At 43.7% G+C, this 14224-nt stretch overlaps 1 protein-coding gene and 1 long non-coding RNA gene across 7 annotated transcripts in view; one reads left to right on the forward strand and one right to left on the reverse strand.

Annotated features, from left to right (window-relative positions):
• The window catches only part of LOC101001049, a 145204-nt gene that overhangs the window by 92232 nt on the left and 38748 nt on the right, over nucleotides 1-14224 (forward strand). For 5 of the 6 annotated variants that reach the window (XR_001896808.3, XR_002518338.2, XR_002518340.2 and 2 more), the window contains 2 exons: nucleotides 8381-11427; nucleotides 13412-13484. This is a non-coding gene — a long non-coding RNA (uncharacterized LOC101001049). Of the gene's footprint in view, nucleotides 1-134; nucleotides 511-8380; nucleotides 11428-13411; nucleotides 13485-14224 lie in introns of those variants that run through there. The other variant, XR_002518341.2, reaches the window with a different exon arrangement.
• SMIM2 (small integral membrane protein 2) overlaps nucleotides 1-14224 on the reverse strand; it is an 87481-nt gene that overhangs the window by 34542 nt on the left and 38715 nt on the right. The window contains 1 exon segment of the mRNA XM_021929598.2: nucleotides 5733-5806. The gene's annotated coding sequence lies outside the window, so the exon portion shown is untranslated.

Raw genomic sequence — 14224 nt, forward strand, 5'->3', positions numbered from 1 at the left:
ATCAAATCCATGTTACTTAAGAGTGGTAGGATTCAAGAAGACTATCAGAACACATTCCCTGCCTTACAGGCAGAACTTCAACCCAAGTAGTCATCTGTCTCTGGACCCTGCCTTCCCTGGGCTCCGTATCATTCCCCACACCTCCTTGGTTATGGGGGACTCCATAGGAGACTCGGGTCTACAGGACTAATTTCATTCCACCTCTCATGTGTACAAAAACGAAAACAAAATGCTTTAACATCATCAACAACAAAAGGAACACTGCTGTTCTGCATCTAGGGGAGAAGCTTCTCAAAGGAAAAGACATCAAAGTGTGGCCATGATTTATGCACACGAGGTCTGAGTCTGACCCGGAGAGGCTGGGACACAGAATCATTGAACTTTTGCTGAACGAAGTAATGGGAAGTTTGAGTTTTCTTCAGGGAAACAAAGAGACACCGCAGGGGCTGCATCGCTGGGAACAAACAGGGGTCTCTGGTGAGAGACACGAGAGTCATGTGCATGTGGCAGGTGAGGGGCTCAAGAAGGACCGTGAGATATTTATTGGGGTGAGGATAGCTATGGCATTTTAAAGAACAGTGGCATTTGATTTTTTATTTGAAATAGTTTTCCTTCTGCATCATCTTGTGACCCCTTCCATAACCTCAGCCCTCCCATAAGTCTTTACATATGGCAGTTTTGTGTGAGGGAATCTTTGGGGAAGAACAGATGTGAGATGCTGTCTGGTGAGGGGAAGGAGAAATAGGACAGTAACCACAGGAGCTGTGAGTAGTCACTAAGAAGAGGCGGTCGTGGAGAGAAGGCTGGAGCACAGGCCACCTCGCCTCAGGAGCGGATGTATTTCACTCAAAATATACTAGAAGAAGGTGACCCTGACGGCAAGGTGGGAGGGGAAAGCTGGTTCTTACTGGGGAAGGGGCTGTACTGGTAGGAGACACTTAGGTCCTTAAGAAACAAAAAAATCACATTTCCCTGGTTTGAATGAGAACCCACATACACATACAGATACATATAATTAATCTTTGCCATTTTTGGCTTACTAAAGTTTTATCTTTCATTACAGAATTTATCACATTATACTGTATTATTTCTGATATATTCATATGTTTTATAAATACACATGTGAACTTTATATCTTTTGTACTGGCAAAGTGCCTGGCATATGTTAAGAATAGTTTGTTGAATGAATACTTGAATAAATGGCTGCTACATATATTTGTTAACAAGATGAAACTCTGAGTCACTCAGCAGAATCAGGTCTCATCTGCCATCATGGGACTGATGTCAGTTTTGTTCCTACTTTTCTCCACCTCCCTGATCCGTTCAGATGAACCCTGGGATTCAGGAAGTACTAGTTCTGTGATGTCCTGCACTGGGATACACAACATTCTTCTATGCACCACAGTTTCTGGCTGAGGAGGAGGTGTGAACAGGCTGGCGTGGGCATGTCACTCTCACTGGGCCTGGCAGAGCTGGCCAGCTGCACCGTGCAATACAGGGGTCAGCTCATTGCCAAGAGCAGTAGTGGCCTTGTGAGTAAGCTGAGTGGGCAGGCATGGCCTGAGTCATTTTGCAAGTGCCCGGAAGCTGACCATCCCACAGCCTCCAACACTGAACTTCCCATTTCCTGTTACGGTAGCCAAAACTCTACCACCCTTAGCTATTCATGTTTTTGGATCTTTCAGAGATCTCAATTAGTGAGTATTTGTGTTGGCTTCCAATACAGGGAGAGAAGGACAAGGGAGGAAGACAGTGAGAAAAAGAAACAGGAGGAAGATACCGATAGGCTTTGTACCCTTCCCTGTCCTTGTGCGGAACAATGCTTTCTCGAAAGAATAGCTTTAGCTCTTCCAAACTGCCCAGACAACCGTGAGAAGCCCACAGGGTCAGGACTCTCCACACATCTTCTTACACACATACTTACTCTGCCAGCCATACAACATCTGAAAACTCACACACATGACAGAGATGGGAGAGAAGGATAAGAAGATCAAAACAAAGTGTGCTGTACAGTAAAGGCACTGTAATCTTGACCTGATACCCCAGGCCCACATTTTAGGCTCCCTTCCCCAACTAGGTAAGACCTAGGATCTGAAGAAGAATCCTTTTCTAGATGAAGGTTACGATTAAAGGAGACACACAACTGTATTTTCCTGATCCCAAATTAGAATGTAGGATCAGACAGATCTGTAAATATTTTTATCTATGAAGTCTTAAAAAAAGGAAAACAAATGAAATTGCTGCAGTTTACATGTAATAAATCTCCTTTATTGATGAATGGATTTAACTTTATTGACTTTGGTCTGGAAGACAGCTACGAATCAAGTCTTCCACCACATCAAGACCACTCTGGAGCTGCTGCTCTTAACCACCTACACCATGGACATATGCATAGGCCAGTCCCTGGAATCTCCATTTCATTTGCCTTTCATGACCTTTTGCCTTTCAAATCATTGAACAAATGATTTGTTTTGCTCTCACTTCTCATTCTAAGTAAATCTTCACTTTTTTTGTTTGTCTTTAAGAGATGAGGTCTTGATATGTTGCCCAGGCTGGACTCGAACTCCTGGGTTCAATTAATCCTCCTGTTTCAGCCTCCTGAGTAGCTGAGACTATAGCCCTGAGCCACTGTGCCCAGCTAATATTCACTTTTCTACCTAATTTTGCATTTGTGATTTTGTATTCCTTTTCATCAAGAGGGCTCCCATGTTATATAAGTTTCAGTCCCTACAAAGTTGTATCTGCCCTTTCATATACTACCCATGTAGTACACGCTCTTAGTGTGCATAATTACACAGGAAATCTCAACTAACGGATATCACATTACCATGTTTTTTTGTTTTTTGTTTTTTGTTTTTTGTTTTTTTTGAGACAGAGCCTTGCTCTGTGACCTAAGCTGGAGTACATCTGGGCTCACTGCAACCTCTGCCTCCTGGGTTCAAGTGATTCTCCCGCCTCAGCCTCCTGAGTAGCTGAGATTACAGGCGCCCGCCACCATGCCTGGCTAATTTTTGTGTTTTTAGTAGAGATTGGGTTTCACCATGTTGGCCAGGCTGGTCTCGAACTCCTGACCTCCTCACGTACCTTGGTCTCCCAAAGTGCTGGGATTACAGGCATGAGCCACTGCTCCCAGCCACCATGATTCTTAATTAAGCAGAATGTTGTCTGCATGATGCCCTTAGAAGTAATTAATGAAATTAAAAGCATGAAAGCAGATAGTGGAGATTTCTATTTCAGAAATGTAGTAAGTACTTAACCTGGTCCCCAGACTTTTGTCCACCTGTATGCACAGAAAAATATGATAACAGCTAACACTCACATAGTGTTTACTGTGAACTAGGCCCCATTTAGTCCTCGTAGCCACCCATTGGGATAGGTGCTAACTCATTTTACAGATTAAAAAAACTGAGGCACAGAGAAATTAAGCATTTCTAAAGTTACACCTAATATAAGGCATACCTGGTTTGTTGACCCAAGCCATCTAGGTCCAGAATCCAAGGTCTCCACCTCTATGCTATTATCACCTATGTAGGGTCATTGCTGATGTGTGAGACGATGATCCAGTAGCACAGAAACAAATCATTACTTTGTTTTCTACTGACAAATATTGTCTTTTACTCTTAGCATTCTGGTTAAATAAAATCATGGTTGCTTTCCTTTCAGTTTCTTCCCTTCCTCAACTAGGAATGAGAGATATCCCTGGACATGCCTGACACATAGTCTGACGCACTGGCAGGGGTTGAAGTTGGCTGAGTGGTGCCTCCAAAGATATCAGGCCCTAATCCTCAGTCTGTGAATATTCTTTAATATGGTAAAGTTTTCACAGATACATCTAAATTAAGGATCTTGAGATGAGAAGAACATCTTGAATTATCTGGGTGGGCCCTAAATGCTATCAAAAGTGTCCTTATGAAAGAATAGCAGAGGGTAATTAAACACACAAAGGAGACAGCAATGTGAAGGCAGAAACAGAGATTGGAGTGATGCAGCGTCAGGCCAAAGAACAGGAAGGAATGCTTCCAGCAGAAGCTAGGAGAGACAAGGGACTGATTCTCCCCCAGAGCCTCTGCAAGTAGTGTGGCTCTACTGACACTTTGATTTCACATTTCTGGCCTCTGTAATTGTGAAAGAATACATTTCTGTTGTTCGAAGGCATTAAGATTGTGGCAATTTGTTACACAAGCAATAGGAAACTGATACAGGGGTCAATATATAGCAGTCAAAACAGTTTAAACGCAATAATAGTCATAACTGCCATGCCTTGCACACTTGCAATGTACTGGGTATGTACTGTGTGACATACAGTCCTCCATTTCATTATCATAAGGTAAATGAAGAAACTGAGGCCACACAGCTACTAAATGGCAGAGGAAGGATTCGAACCAAGGTCTGTCCAACTCCAAAAACCATGAATAGAAAGACTACACTATTCTGTAAATTCCAGCATCCCACATAGACATTCATTCCACTAAAATGATATCCAAATCCTAACAGTTCTTAATGCTCGCTATGGGTAGATTTATTTCTTAATCTTTCCCTCTTTGTCCATATACCCTCTCTCATTTTGTTATCTGTTGGTTGCTCTTAGTGCCACTTAAAAAAAAATAACGTCCAAATTACTATTAGTCTGTTTTCCCAATGAAGAAACTGAGGCACAGAGAGGTTAACTCACTTGCTGGAATCCTGCAGAGCCTGATCCTGGAAACTGTGCTCTCACTACTCTGATACATACCCCTACAGAATCTTGGTCTGGGTCAGTAAGAAATATCTGGCAACTTAATACTTTTTTCTCATGTGACTTTTACTTTGTAGAGTAGGTGTATCAGCTCTCTGTGCACACTTAAAGGTTAATTAAACCACTACAAAATGCAAAAGCAGCTAGGTCTTTGTTTCCGAGGTAATAAAATCACAAAGGATTCCTGTTCAAAAATGAAGGCTATAATATTCTGTTGCCAGTGGGTTTTGTGCATTTTTCCTGTTTTAACAACGTGTACTTCTCTCTTCACCAGAAACATTAGGTCACAAAAGCCAATCTCATCTACATCTTTACAATGTTGTTTATCATCTTTTTGCATGCGGGAGATAGAACTGGTAATGAAACAGCCAAATTGGATTCCAGCGAGGATTTGTCCTGACTTAGAATACTTTCAGAATCCATTCAGAACGCCTCTGATTTATCATTAAGCCCCCAGAAGCCATTTATTTTGGGCCAGCTTTTCAGGGATAGGACATCAGTTGTGTGCTAGTTATTGGGAATTATAACACAGCTGATGAAGTGTGACAACACAGAGTCTATTGGATTCGGAAAAGATTACAGAAGGGTGTTACAGAAGTCAACAGCTATTATGCTGAAAATGTCTCTGAGCAGAGAGAGAACATGAAAATAAGGAAATAGATTCTATCCTGCTGCCTGTCATCCCTCCTAGGGTCTTTGGGTTCAGTGTACATGAATTCCCCTCCCACAGTTCCTTTTCCTACCCCTGCAGTTTTTCAGCGTCTACTCCCGCCCACTCCCTCTCTCCCTCAAGCAGGTTATCATACAAAATTAGAACTAGGGAAAAAGGGTGGATTGATACTTATGGCTGTGCAGTGGTAGGTGGTTAATTCAGCCACATCATGGATACAGTTATGTTAAGCAAAGGGCAGACAGCATGTTATTAAATGAGGTTTTAGCTGACCCATAAAATCCAAAACACTTCAGAAACCAGGAATCATAGTCTTGTCATACTCACTGTAGCATCCACTTGAAGGTGTTCTAGGTCAGCCTTCCGCCTTCCCACAGTGTACGTGGCATGCCCAGGAGAAGCTGGAGGAAAGCAGTAATGAATTGTTTCAATCTCTCTGGCAATATTTTCTAAAATTACCAATGTACACACCTAGTGACCTAACGATTACACTTTTTGGTAATTCCATCCTAAGAGAAAAGAAAAGCATGACCTAGTACATAGTATAATATGTCCAAGCGTGTTTATTACAACATGATACCCCATAGTTAAAAAAAAATCTGGTAGGAAACAATCTGCATTTCTAGCAATAAGAAATGTCTGAAGAAAGCATGGGAAATATCTATCATGCAATATCATGCAGCTATAAAAAAGAATGAGTTAAATCTATATGCATGAACCTAGAAAGATATCCACATAGATTATGAAGTGGCAAAAAAAAAAGTCAGTTACAGAGTAACACACACAATACCATATTATCAAACTTTAAATTTCTAGGCCTTTTCCCAGAGAGTGCCATCATGTTCATATCATCTCTAAGTTTGAGGCAGCTCATCAGCATATCCATAATGCAAAAGGAAACTGGAATCACAAGTTGAGGTGGTTTCAATGCAGCTCTTCTTAGACAGGCAGATGGACTTCATAACATGTATGTGTCCTGCCCGAGCTTTTACTGCCCTGGTAATCCTTATAAAGTAAAAATACCTCTCAGTCTCCAGAGAAATCTCTTCAAGTTGGGATTCTGGGGGAGGTATTAGGTTTAGGGGCAAGATGAAAGAAGGCATTTCAGATTTGCCTTTTCTTTTTTCTTTCCTTTTCTTTTTTTTTTTTTTTTTTTAGACAGTCTCGCTCTGTCGCCAGGCTGGAGTACGTGGCACAATCTTGGCTCGCTGCAACCTCTGACTCCCAGGTTCAAACGATTCTCCTGCCTCAGCCTCCCGAGTAGCTGGCATTACAGGCACGTGCCACCACACCCAGCTAATTTTTGTATTATTAGTAGAGACGGGGTTTCACCGGGTTAGCCAGGATGGTCTCGATCTCCTGACCTCGTGATCCACCCGTCTTGGCCTCCCAAAGTGCTGGGATTACAGGCTTGAGCCACCGCGCCAGGCCTGTGGCCATTAATTCTTAAAGTTTCAAGTCAAAGCCATCTTTACCTCATGCAAGCTGGGTTCCTTAGCTGATATCTTCTTCTACATCTTCTCTCTAGGCCCCCGTGGCTCCCTCTATTAAGGACAGGTGGTGAGCAGAAGTAGACAAGGCTTATAAACCAGGCTGCTCCTCAAATGCAGCCATAAGAAAAGAAACCTGTGGGGTGTTTTAAATGCATGCCTGATATAAAGATAAACCTCGGATATCATATATCAGGGGATCCCAATCCTCAGGCCACCTATGGGTACCAGTCCATGGCCTATTAGGAACTGAGCCGCACAACAGGAGGTGAGCAGCAGGCAAGCAAGTGAAGCTTCATCTGTATTTACAGCCGCTCCCCGTTGCTTGCATTGCCGCCTGAGCTCTGCCTCCCAACAGATCGGCAGCAGCGTTAGACGCTCATAGGAATGCAAACCCTGTTGTGAACTGCACCTGCCAGGGATCTAGGTTGGACGCTCTTTAGGAGAATATAATGCCTGATGATCTCTCACTGCCTCCCATCACCCCAAGTTGGGACCGTGTAGCTGCAGGAAAACAAGCTCAGGGCTCCCACTGATTCTTCATTATGGTGCACTGTATAATTATTTCACTATATATTGCAATGTAATAATAAAGTGCACAATAAATATAATGTGCTTGAATCATCCCAAAAGCGTTCTCCCCACCTCCACCCTGGTCTGTGGGAAAAACTGTCTTCCACAAAACCAGTCCCTGGTGTCAAAAAGGTTGGGAACCACTGTCTTATAGGATATATAAAGTGCAAGTTCTATGTGTCCCAGAAAAGGATTTTAATAAGTAATTCATGGTGTGTATCATGGCGTGTATCTTATTATATATTAGTAATACTTTGTGTAAAGTGCTTCTCCCTGTTCTGTTGGATTTATCTTTGAAGTAGCTTATAAAGGTAAAGATGCGAGTATAGAAAACATTCCTTCACTGGCCCTATTTTATAAATGAAGGAACAGAGACTGGATGCAACATGTGGCAGATTATGCGAAAAATCTAGTAGCTAAGCAAACGTAGGACTTCAGGTTCCCTGGATTCCACGACAGCTGACTTCCCCATCTGAAGTGATACCTGAGCACAATAGCTTTTAATCGTCAGATTATAATGGTTCCTTTTACTCTGATAATATTGCTGATATTTCTAGAAATAACTTGTTCATCCATTTATTAATCTCATAAACCCCTGACTGGGGGAAAGGGAGTGGAAAGTGGTCAGAAATGGGGCTGGAACCGTCATCAGGAAGCCAGAACCTCCACTGCCTGGAGAGTTCAGTGCAGTGTCAGGCCTTTGTCTTGAGGGCAACGGGAAACTATGGAAAGGTATTTAAGTTGGGGGATGTGGTGATCAGCAGCATTTGGCAGCAATCCAGTCAGAAGATCACGACGATAAAGCACGTGACACACGACGGTGTCTCAAGGGCAAAGGGGATCCCATCAAGACATGGGAACCGCCACATCGTTCTTTCCCCAATATCACTGTTTCTATACTTTTCCTTCTAGGAGGCCTGCAAATGTCTGTTATCGGGAGGAAAATCCGGCCCTGCTATTTCTCCAGCCTTCCCTTGTTCCCAGTCCGGCCCTGCCCCTTTAACATTCAGGAATGAGAGCGGAAGCAGAAGGCCCAGGTCCCCGCGGGTCCCGACGCCCGGATTCCACAGCCTGTGAGGATCCCTTGCGCCTAGAGGGGGACGAGGCCACTGGCACTACGTCGTGACTTCACCAACAGCCTGCAGTTCTCGTTAACGGGCTTTCGCCAGGCCCCTTGGCCTAACGCCAGGATTCCCGGTGCCCGCCCTCAGCGCTCTGAGATTAGACAACGCCCCACAGGCCGCGGCTCTCTGTTGACCATCCGCAGCGCCGAGACCGGCGTATACAAGCCTGCGGCCGCTAGCTCTCCCACAAGGCCGAGCGCGGCCAAAGGGCAGCCCCGCCCCCGCCACCTCCTGCAGCTCTATTGGCTAATGCGCCTGCCACTCAGCCGCGCGCCCGACCTCGGCCTCGGGCCTGGAGGAGGGATCCCAAATCTCGGCTCGGCTCGGCTCCCGCTGCCTCGCTTCTCCTTGACGTTTACTGTGTTTGGCATCTCTGTTCCAACGCCAGCAGCCGTTTCGCGACCCACGGCGGACTTGCATAAACACTTTCTAGTTGGAATCTCACCCTGCGAGGTGGGCAGGGTGGTGATATTCCTGTTTGACGCCGACAGAAATAAGAGAGATTGACTCTCAGAGTCATGTGGCGGGATTTTAAAGGGGGAATCTTAATAGTGGCTCCAGACAGACCCGTGTTTTCTGCTTCTAGCATTAACTACGTCATTAAACACTTCTGAGTTAATTTTGTCTGTGAAATGGGGAAAAGATAGCCACCTTGCATAACTGGTGAAGAATTCGTAAACTGACAGAAAAATCTAGTAAGAGGACTGGCCCGTGGTCGGCTCTTAGTGGTGTATGTGGGGCTGTGAACATTCCCAGGTCTTCTGACCTCTTGTCTGGGACTCTTTCTGCTAAACTAGCGATTCTCAGAGGCCCAGAGACTTCGGGAGATCCGGGGGCATCTTAAGGAACACTCTTAAGAGAGAGAATAAATATTTCCACCATATTATTACGGATAATATATATGTTGTCATCTATTTGCCAAAGACTGTTGTAAGTGCTTGTATACATTAAGTCACTTAATCTTCACGGTGAACACTATGGTACATCCTATTATAATTCCTATTTTACAGGCAAATAAACTGAGGCACAGAGACGTTAAATACCTTTCCAGCTAAAAAGTGTGGGAGCTGTTTTACGTTCATGCAATCTAGCTGATAAAGCCACACACATTAGTGTTTGTACTATATATTATTGTGCAAGAGGTGTCTTTGATAATGATTCTTGAGACACCATTTACAAGATGCCTCTGACTTTTATTAAACTCTCAAAGGGCAGGAGAAGAAAAAAAGAAAAATACAGAGGAACCTAAACCCTAAATCAGAGACAGACTACATGCAGATGTACAAATGGAAGATTAGAAACCCAAGTTGTGGGTACCATGTTTGGAATTCCGTTTTAGCTGAATGCTTTGGACTATCACGTCCCTTGGTGGCTCCCTGGAGCTGCCCACTAAGGAAGAACGATTGAATGACAGGATTGGAATGGAATGTAGCCATCATCTTATCTGACCACACAGACACCTCCCAGCAGATGAATGCATCACCTCCACATGATAATTTTGAAGACTTTCTGAGAAAGTGATAATATTAGCCTGTTACCTCACAATCACAAGGAACAGTACAGTGACTACAAACCCTGTGTGCCTTATTCAACAGATGTCACAGAATAAAGAAAAAGACTGGGAGAGAGATGGGAGCTGATAGACCAGAGGAGACCAAAGACTTAAACTGAAGACTAAACCATGGGAAATGGGAGCAAGGACTTATTTGTTTAGAGGGTGAAAAGAGTGAATTTGCCTACAGGGCAAATTTGGAAGCAGCTCTCCCTGGGAGCCAGGTTAGAGTTCCTACTAAGGTGTCCTTGGCCTCTGCAGTGGTGGTGGCCTTGAACTACACAGCACACTTGGACACTCAGCTTCTGAATGTCCAGAGCAGTCCTGAGTCTTGCCTGAGAAAAATACTCAGGTGCTTGGGCTTCGCCTCTCCCTTCTGCCTTCTTTTCCTCCACCTTTCCAGGTCAGCCTGGGGAATATGGGGTGTGAGGAGGGAGGTGAGTGGAGGCTGAGTTTTGACCAATGTTATATGACATTTGAACCTGACCGATGGCAAAAGGAAGATCCTTTGGGAAGCAGGCCTATGTTCTCATCCCTTTTCCTGCCCCTTTGGATCAGATAGCTGTCAATCATTGTCTCTGGGGCTGGTAAAGAACAGAGAGGGGCACCGGACAACATCAGCCAAGTAAAAGTAGTGCTGGGGGTTGGGTCCCAAGTGATCTGTCAACACATCCTGAAATGGTATTTTGAGTGACCAGAGAAAATGCAGGCTCCATGAAGGAGAGAAGTCTAGGGTGATTCCTGTGGAGAAATATTGGTTGTGAGATTTAAGAGGTGCAAGTGACATAGACAGGAAATGAGGCAAGAGGCTGAGAGTCAGTGGCACCACTTGCTTTGGAAATGGAGCAAAGGCTGTGAAGCTCACAAAAGCTTGGTCCTGGGGTGAGGTGTGGGGAAGGTTGGCCACATAGGACAAGAGCAGGGCTGCAGAGTTAAAGACCCAAGGACAAGCAATGTGACTGTCTTTCCAGAAAGATTGGGACCTCACCAAACTACCATCTCCCAAGCCCTTCCATCCAACAACTGGATATTCTCTCTATGGCATGAATAACAGTTATTGTGCCACTTGGTATACAAAGACAATTATTATACATTTGCTTTGTACTGGGCTTTTGCTAACTGGCTGTAAGTGCTAACCTTTCATAAGTGACTCTAAAAAGGATGATTTCTGCACAGCTCTCTAAGCATTTGTGGACCCAGTCAGGAAAGCGGAAAGAAGCAACAGGCTTAGCAGATCATTCTGAATAGCTTTGGAAACATAAGCCAGGGAGACCCAGAATGAGGTAAGGAAACCAGTCTTCTCATTTGGAACCTAGAACATTTGAATATGGACACTTTGATGTTTACCTTGGCACCATTAGTATTGAGCAGATTTGTTAAGTATTAGTTTGAACCATCTGAATGATGTGCTGATATTCAGCTGTTTTTGATGCACAAAACATAGCAATTTCCTATGGCTGAATCTGATAAAATCCTGAGGTAATAAGATACTCTAAGAGATGTTAACTTAGTTGACTAGGGGAGAAAACTGAAGAACTTTGGGGACCTAGGTCTCTAAGAGTGAGTGTTCCCAATTACAAAACAATTCATTAAAAAGAGGCTTGCAGGATCTCCAGTTAAAAATTCTAGCTTCATTTATTTATTCATTCATTGTAACAATATCAAAAATCATTAAGCATCTCCCATGTGTCAGCCACTGTGCTAGAAAGACAGAATAAAATGATGGTCACTGCCCTGAAGGAACACACAGAATAGCGGGAAAGGAGTGAGGATGGTGCAGTGGACAGGACTACAGGGAAGGCCCTGGGGAAACAGAAGAGGAACAGAGAGAATGATTCTGGGGAGGGAAAGGAGGAAGAGAAGGAGAGGTGTGGTCTTAGCCAGAGAAGGTTTTGATGTGGGAAAGGCAAGTAATAATTAGCCAAATAGGCAAGGCAGGAAGGAAAGTTCCAGACAAAACCAGGCAGAGATGACCATATGATTTAAAGAAACAAGTTATATTTAGAGTGAATATAGGTGTATTAAGTCTACAGAAAGGCATTTATCAAAGGGCTTTAGGCATCTCCAAGTCAGGAACCGTGTCATATTTATGTTCATATAGCCAGTGTTGTGTCCAGGACCATACCTAGCACATGGTAGGTGCTTGGTAGATATTGAAATAAACTGGCCTGAGGTAAAAAGCCTGAAATTGAAATATACCACAAATTTAAAAGAACTTTTTTCTTTCCTGCTCCCATTAGTCTGAATTGATGAGGTTTCAATGTATTACTTGAAATGTTATACACGAAAACATTCATTTGCAACCTATCTCTAGAAAGAGATGTGGTTATGTAACCTTTTAATCTGTGTGTCTAAGTAGATATCAAAAGTATGTCTTGCCTTGAGGACTTTCCTAAGTCTGTTCAATGCTGCTATAATAGAATACCTAAGCCTAGGTAATTCATAAAGAAAAGAGGTTTATTTAGCTCACAGCTCTGCAGTCTGGGAAGTACGAGAAGCATGGTGCCAACATCTGCTCAGCATCTGGTGAGAACCACGCGCTGGGTTAAAAAACATGGCAGAGAAGATCACAGGGGTAGCGAATACTTGTGAAGAGAGGCAAAACCTAAGGGACTCTGGGTTTTATACCAATGCACTCTTTTGGAAATAAATCCACTCTCACAAGAACTAGTCTAGCCTCCCCAGAGCAGGAACTCAGTCACTTGGTGAGAACCATGACAAGCCATTCATGAGGGATCTGCCCCCGTGACCCAAACACCTCCCATTAGGCCCCACCTCCCACCACCACCACAATGGGGGTCAAAGTTCAACATGAGTTTGGTGGGAACAAATAAACTATATCCAAACCATAATACAGACTTTTTCAGTTCCTTATGTTGAATATTTAGTGTGTACTCTCCATAGGCCAGGTGATATAACAGGCTTGTGACCACAGTGGTAAATAAGGCAAATATAGACCCTGCCTTGAGAGAGTTTAATATTTAGTAGATAAAACAGTTATTATCTGTTAATTTGCCTGGATGAATCAGGGAAGGCTCTGAAATGGAGCAGCCTCTGGAAGATGAGGGCATTCCAGGGAGGAAGGGCGGCATATGCGCCAGCATGGAGGCGGGAGGAGATAGCATGATGTACCTGGAGAAGAGCAAATAATGAGTGCTACATGGGGCTATTGGAAACGAGAAGGAAATGTGGAAGAAGAAGTTAAAAAGGTGGGCAAGGGTTAGCTCTTGAAGTGTCTTGAAAAGGAGTTTGTATTTTATTTTGTAGTCAAAGAAGAGCCATTGGAGGATTTTATACCAGGAACCAAAAATAGAGTCTGAAAATAGAGGCGCAGAGACTGGTAAGTTGGTGGTTGCCAATCAGTGGTCCAAGGAAAAGATAGATAAGCAGAGCCGTGATCAGCACCAGAGAAGAGGCAACAGAAGGGAGATGCTCAGGATACAATGAATGGGCTTCGAGAGTGACTGGACATGGGGCACTGGAGAATAAGTGACATGGAGAGATCTAGATTGACCTCTGGGCCTACAGCTCAGGAAAGTGGGTGGGAGGTGGCATTCAGAGAGACCGGGAGCACTCCTCATCTTTCAGAGCCCAGCACATGATCAACAACAGCTGACTTATGAGTAAGATCTTGGGGTCCTTGAAACACCAAAACACTGGTATTTTTAGAATTTCACATTCTTACTGCCCAAGGAAACCCCTTGCAAAGAAAAAAAAAAAAAACCTTAAGAAAAGTAAAAGTATTTAAAAGGCTCCGACTTCTCCAAAACACCTCTTTTCTTACTCTCCCAATTGTACAGTCAAAGCAATAACAGCAGCCACATATTAAGTCATTACCATCTATAGCCAAATAACTACAAAACCACAAGAGGGCAATGAAAATGGCCGTAAAGGCACAGAGTAGTAATTAGTTTCGCATTAGCACCAGCTACACTAATGTCAACATAGAACAATTAACATTCCTAACCTCATAATTAGGCTATAACCTCTACATGTCTTGCCAGAGTAGATTGATGAATGGCACCGGAGGAATAAGCAATAATAAGGCAGCCGTGCAGTGAGACCACTGCATCCTGACCT

This window comes from Papio anubis, chromosome 15, assembly GCF_008728515.1.
Source record: "Papio anubis isolate 15944 chromosome 15, Panubis1.0, whole genome shotgun sequence".
NCBI classification, from domain to species: domain Eukaryota; kingdom Metazoa; phylum Chordata; class Mammalia; order Primates; family Cercopithecidae; genus Papio; species Papio anubis.